We start from the raw sequence: 7,156 nt of genomic DNA on the forward strand, positions 1-7,156 counted from the left end.
CAAAACTACGCATCGTAGACGAACAGTGTTTGTATGTGGCAATAGGTAGAAGGTTCCCATTGTGCACTATGGTGGTTGCAAGTCGATAATTATAAGGGTGTAAAAAATACAGGAGTTGAAACATGTTAACTTTAAAAATGTGAAACTATGATTGATCTAAAATGGTCTGGATTGTTCTAGAAATTTCTGGAATGATTTAGAAAACTTTAGTATGTATATGAATATTCTGATCAATCGAGAACGTTCTAGAACATTTTAGAATGATTCATAAATTTTTAGAAAGATCTGGAAAGCTCTAAAATCTAAGTTAAGGTTTTAATCGAATGAGAATGCTCTAGAAAATTCTAGAATGTTCCAGAAATGTCTAGTATAATCTTGGAAATTCTAAATGGTCTAGGAAGTCCCAAAATTTACGTTTAGATTTTCATCAAATGAGATTGTTCTAAAAAATTTTAGAATGATCTAGAAATTTCTAGAATTATCTAAAAAGTTCTAAAATAACATGGGAAGTCATAAAATCCACACTAAAAAAAAAGTTTTTTTCCATCCAGAATACAAAGCATTTTTATCCATTTTAAAGTTTTTTTCTTATCCAATATACGTTTTTCTTAATATAAAAAACTGGTATTTTTCGCCTGATAATACCTCAGTTTTTTATAGAGCTAAAACTAATGCTGCGTTACCATAGCAATAGCAGCGGTGGCGCCGCCAATTCTCTGATTTCCCTCTAATTTTATAGTCCTGGCGTGTTTGTTTACATCATTGGAAAGTTGTATTTATCAATTTTTTATTTATTGAACAATTACCGAACTTTATTACAATTGATATTAAGATTTAGATGAATTCTTCTTGGGTACGAAAAAAGTTACTCTAATGGGATGTACCTTTTTCTAAAAAAAATCTTTGGAGGTAATTATCTTTTTTAATTGATCTTTTTAAGAGTTATTCATTGTACAAATTCGATTCAATAAAATAAAAATAGAAATCAAGTCGTTGAAATTAATGAAAAATTCAATTTTTCAATAATTTCATTTCATTTTTTCAATAGAATTATAATTAATTTAATTTGTTTAAAAATGATACTGAAGTTAGCTGTCAGCTGTCAGTTTTAATAGTATATTACACACCGAGGGAAGTAAAGTAAGAAATGTCTCAGATCACCTGTAATTGTTGGCCGAGGCAAAGCCGAGGTCAACAAACATGTGATCTGAGGCTTTCTTATTTACTTCCCGAGGAGTGTATGCTATTTTTTTGCTCGACGAAGGCAGAAAGTGGCAACTTCATTTAGCGCAGCGGGCCGAAAGTTGACGCTTTCTGCCCGTCGAGCAAAAAAAAATTTTTTCCTTCCTCCAGCCAGAAAGCGCCAACTTTCGGGCCACTGCACTGAACGAAGTTGCCGCTTTCTGGCTCTGTCGAATAGAAAAATAGTATACTGACCTTGGCCAGTAAATAAGAAAGCCTCAGATCACATGTTTCTCAACCTCGGCTTCGTCTCGGCCAACAATGCTACAAAAAAATGTTACTAAAAATTTTAACTTGTAATTTTTATTAATTTTCACATGAGGAATTTTTTAATAAAATTTTAAATTTATAATAATTTGATTACCATAAAATTCTAAAAAAAATTTTTAATGTCTGTCAACTTTAGTGTCATTCTTAAATTTAATTATTATATGATATATAAATTAATAATTATTAATTTATATATTATAATAAAAAAGATCTACCATATCATAAACACATCATATGCATCTGTGTCAAATGAGGTTAAGTCGGCCATTTTTTTATTTTGATATTTTGCTGAGGAAGAAACCGAGTTTTTTTAAAATCACTATACTTATTAGTGTAGGAAAAAAACTTTGGTAATCTCCACACAGATATACTAGTTTCTTTACTGGAGGGAAAAATTTCCTAGGTGGGAAAAAACTTTTTTTTCAGTGTACACTGCAAAAAATTTCCAATGAATTTTACTATGTGTGGATAGTAACACCGGACGATAAGAAAACTGATACAAAATTTACAAATTCCCATAGTAAAAGGTATGCGTAGACGACCCGATTGTGTAATCTGTATGAGGCAAAGGACTGTTTAAGGCAAAATGTCGAGCCCATACTCAAGTCGATTTTTTACAAAAGTTATTATATTATATTAACAAATAACTGCACTCAAAATGACCCAGCGAAGCGGGTATTTACAGCTAGTTTACTAAAACTATACTAAAATACCCACAGAGCTACGTTTGATTTTAGTCTTAATTTTTAGTAATGATACAGTTAAAACTTAAGGTTTTTATTGTTGATGATAATAAATACACTGATGGAAGGATTTCTTAGTATTTAAGAAGATTTTTTTGTATTTAAGGAATCATTTCTTAAACATCATTTCTTAGTATTTAAAAAATTTTTTTTAGTATTTAAGGAATATTTCTTAAATACTAAGAAATATTACAAATTCTAAGAAATTTTTCTTAAATACCAAGAAATATTTTTGAATATTACTAAGAAATTATGTTTAAGAAATGATTTCTTAAATACAAAGAAATCTTCTTAAATGCTAAGAAATCCTTCTATCAGTGTATCCAAATAAACTTCTCAATAATAACACGAAATCGGAATAAGCTTAAATCTTATTGTTCAATAAAATCGTTCCATTGTTTCTAATGTGTTAAAATTTTTATCGGCTTTTGGATAAACTAATACACAATTCTTTTCTTTTTATTGTATAACAACCTTGACATAGCTTGGAGAATGGATATAGTATTCGTATAGTCGAAAGTAAAAAAAATGGGAACCGTATCACGTCGTCCATGAACGAACATATGACGTCATGTGTTAGCAGAAGTCCATCAATTTATGTTATTAAACATTTAGCTTTTTCAGTCAACAAACCAACTACAAAAAGTCGACGGGCTTTAATTTGCGTGAGGGAAGTGTACCGCCCGTAAATTAAGTTTAAAATAAATTGTCATAGAATTATGAACATTAAAAAAAATATTTTTATATTTTAATAAGTTTTGAATACTTACGCAATCAACTTTTCGGACGAAAATCATTATTAAATTTATATATATCAGGAAGTTATGGTACAAAGTAATATGAGAAAATTTTATGTTTTGTGTAAGCATTTATGTGAAGTCATCAGTTGAACGATTGAAACGCGGCTTACGGCGTTTGAAAGAGTTCTCTTGTCATTAGATTTCATGTGAATTTAAATTAGTCCAGAGACCAAAAGATTTTAATTGTTGTATCGATTGATTCCAAAGTCTAATCAGCTCTTAATTTAAAAAAAAAAACTTAATTTTCCGCAGACCCCATCAAAATCGGTTAATTTGTTTGAGAGATATGGCGATTCAAAGTTAACAATAAGGTGTTTTTCAAACATAACTCGTAAAATTTCGATAAGTGGATAGTTTCAGGGATGACTTTCAGGGTCAGCTCTCTTCCAAATTTTGGTTTAAGAATCTTATTACTAATCTAAATTCAAGCAAAGTTATTCACACTGGACTAGATTAAATAATTAAATTTGTTTCAATTCATTCATATAGGTCTACGAACATTTCTACTCAAGTAAATAAATTAAATAACTGATCACGTCCTATCAATTGTTCTAAATCGATCATACTTTATGAATACCAATTTATATCATACTGTATTAAAATAGAAATATCGTGTTGCATTAAATTACAAGCATTTTCAAAATAATTTTTTATAGTTATTCAGTTATTCTATAATTTATAATTTATAATTTATAATTTATAATTCTATTTTATAATTTTCAGTTATTCTATTTTCTCCATTCTTATTTTTCCCATTTTGAATAACGTATGAGTACGTAATTTTCAATTATAATTTAAAGAAAATATCTTTCAATTAAAATTTTCTCGCTAGTTTACAGAAATATGACTATAGATATTGTTTTCAATTGTTTTCAAGAAAATTATTGAGGTCTTCAAGTAGTTAGACACGACTTTTCAACCCTTTTCATAACCAATTTAAACATGTGAACGGAAAGAAATTTTTTATTACTCATGCGGGAAAAATAGTATCTTGGCGCTCACTGTTACGGTTGAAAAAGAGTTTTTTGCCCATTTTAAAATTACGCGTGAGTTTTTTCATAAATGAAACTGTTATTTGTGTGCGACAAGTTTACTTCACAATTAAATTTAATGTCATTTAATTTTATGCATTGATTGTTTCAATGTGTAAATTTATTTTTTGTTAATTAATATTAATTACTTTGCATTTATTATCTAATGTATGTTTGTTTCTTTTTCTTTTTAACTTTCTGGTTGTTTTTAGGGACTGGAGGGGCTCCGCCCCTGGAACACACCGGGACTTCGCCCCTGGACCCCGATTTTGTGCTCACATATATCGCCGCATTTGTAATAAAAAATAGTATGTACAACTCGTGCGACGTTGTCGATTGCCCACGATAGCGAAATTGAACGCACGAGCGAAGCGACAATTTAATATTATTTAAAAATTATTGTTAAATTCACTGTAGTCGTGGGACATAAGACGGCTGTTTTATTTGTTATGATTTTTAAAATAAAAATTACGATAAAATCAATTTACTTTATGGTAGACTTCATAAAAGTTACTGAAAACTTAATTTATCGGGTAAATTTTAATTTACCGTAGACTGCAGTAAAATTTGTTGAAAAAAAGTTAAAGATTATTTCACTTACCGACAAATGATTAGGTCATGCCATCTTTCCCACGATTACCGTGAATTTAATAGTATTTTTTAGAGAAAATTTCTTTCACTGTGTCTGCGATTTACTTTTGATAAATTCTTATTTTAACCCCACACGACTTGATATATATCTACTTAATTTATAAAATTAGCTATGATATAAAATTTGAGTCTAATGATATAATAAATCTGTATAGTATTTATGAATATACATTTTTGTTTATAGTTATACATTCTCCAATAAGTATCTTCAAAATCTTCAAAGACAATAGTTAAAACTATTTATTATTCTATTTTCTAACCCAAAAATTTCGCCAATGTAAACCATACACAAAATGATAGAAATTTTCTAAGCTATGGAGAAAAATTAAAACAAAACTCACATTAATTATTTCGAGTAGATGACATGGAAATTTGAGAATTTTAGATATTTAAACGAATCTATAATAAAGTGATTGACTCTATGTTGAATGCCTTATATGTATATGTATTCAGTGAACGTTGTAATACACTGCGTCTCAGTTTGACGCAAATCGATCGGCGTTAATTAAGAGTCTGCCCCACCCTCTGATCTAAAATCTAAATGCTTTTGCAAAAAATGCGTATCACTATCGATAATAAAAGATAATTATAAAAAAATCTAATATCATTAAATAACATAAATATTTATATAGACACTTTTAATCATAAAAATAACTTTTGCTATCTAAATTAGAGAATCATGAATTCGAAAATTACTTTGATTGCAAAAGATCAACACTTATCACTACACTTAAAAATGACTAAATTATCATCGAAATTCATTAATTTTTTTTATTTAAAGAGCCAAACTCATAATTTAAAAAATTAGCTCGAAGAATTATGATTTGTTGATTTGAAAATTTAAATTAAATGATCGATAAAAATTTTTCTTTTTTAACATAACCATGAATATCATGTTTAAACAATGAACAACACAATTGAAAATTTAACTTTGTACACACTTGATTACTTCAATGACCATTAGTAAGTATTATATTTGCGCACCTCTGCTTCTGCGTCTAGGGGATGAAGTTAAACTGGGCGTCGCCATTACTCTGAATTAAAAAAATTGAGACTTAAACGATGATGGCGCTGATGCTTGAGTGGGGATAAATGTAAAGTGATAAATCAATTGTTAATAGAGCACTTATTTGCAAATTTTTAAAGATGATTAAATTTTTGAACATAAGTAAATAATAATATAGAACAACGAAAGCAACACACCAGAGATCTGATCTTTTTGACTAGATGTCACAGACTGCTCGAGAAATTGGTGTAGGTAAATAATTCTGGTAAATTCATATAACATCCATTAACATAAATTATCACTGCTGACGGTAACTGTTACTAACACAAAGATGCCCAAAGTGAACATGTGTATATAGCTGAAGAATAAGTGTAGTGTAGAATAGTGTTATTCTCTAAAATTTTAGACGTCCTGTAGTATAGGACCAATACTATACAATACATTATTTGAGTTACAAAGCTTTCACTTTTCTAGCCATAAATTTAGCAGACTTTAGACATTTTATGGTCATCCGAGGGATCTTTTATAAAATTATATACCTGATGAAACTTCTTATGTTCTTTTTCTTATGTTTTTCATAACTAGACTGTAAAATAGTTATTTTGTAAAAATGTATAAATCCAAGTTAATATAAAAGTGACTGTTTATAAATAAACTATATTTTACATCAACGGAATAAAAAATATACTTTTTTCCATTTTAATTAATAATGAACAGAACTGGACTTGAATGATTAAGTACCAAAGACATGAAGCGATTTATATAATATTTAAGATATCATTTTTCTCACTATACTGATAGAAGGATTTGTTTATACTTAATAAGCTTTATTAACTGTTGATAAATTATTTTTTTCACATTATAGGATTTAATGAATATTTATTAACAGTTAATAAGTAACTTGTTGAGTACAATTTATTAAATGTTAATAAACATTTATTAATAGTTAATGAATAGTTTTTAACTATTAAAAAATATTTATTTAAAATAAAAGCAAAAGTAGCAATTTTCTTTTGACACTTTTTATAACCTTATAGCTGGAATATATGATAATAATTCAATTCACTAAATAAATTAACGTTTTTAATATTTGAAAATATAAAAGATAAGTATGAGCTGTGATAGAATTTGTTATTTTACGATAAACGTTATTATAATGTAACATAATTGATGCAAATAATTTATAAAGATGATTAAGATAATTTTTGTTTATAAGCAATCTTGATATCATATGACATTGCAAGCGAAACAAATTCACTCAACAAAATATTTATTAAAATTTGATAAACCCTTCTATTAGTGTACAATATCAATAAATTATTAGTATTGCATATATTACTATTTAAAATATTATATTTCTGTGACTGTACTATGACTTATAAGAAAACATTGATTTTATGTGTAAATTTATAC

At 27.7% G+C, this 7,156-nt stretch overlaps 1 long non-coding RNA gene across 8 annotated transcripts in view; it reads right to left on the reverse strand.

Moving 5' to 3' along the window:
• LOC141529662 (uncharacterized) overlaps positions 1-6,506 on the reverse strand; it is a 28,851-nt gene extending 22,345 nt beyond the window's left edge. For 2 of the 8 annotated variants that reach the window (XR_012479632.1, XR_012479639.1), the window contains exon 1: positions 5,079-5,412. This is a non-coding gene — a long non-coding RNA (uncharacterized LOC141529662). Of the gene's footprint in view, positions 1-3,025; positions 3,569-4,687; positions 4,817-5,078; positions 5,413-5,433; positions 5,656-5,678 lie in introns of those variants that run through there. The other 6 variants (XR_012479638.1, XR_012479633.1, XR_012479634.1 and 3 more) reach the window with 6 other exon arrangements.
• Between the last annotated feature and the right edge of the window lie 650 nt (positions 6,507-7,156).

The sequence above is a fragment of the Cotesia typhae genome, unplaced genomic scaffold (genome assembly GCF_013202065.1).
Source record: "Cotesia typhae breed Kobodo isofemale line unplaced genomic scaffold, CoteBio_Ctyphae contig_48, whole genome shotgun sequence".
NCBI lineage: Eukaryota > Metazoa > Arthropoda > Insecta > Hymenoptera > Braconidae > Cotesia > Cotesia typhae.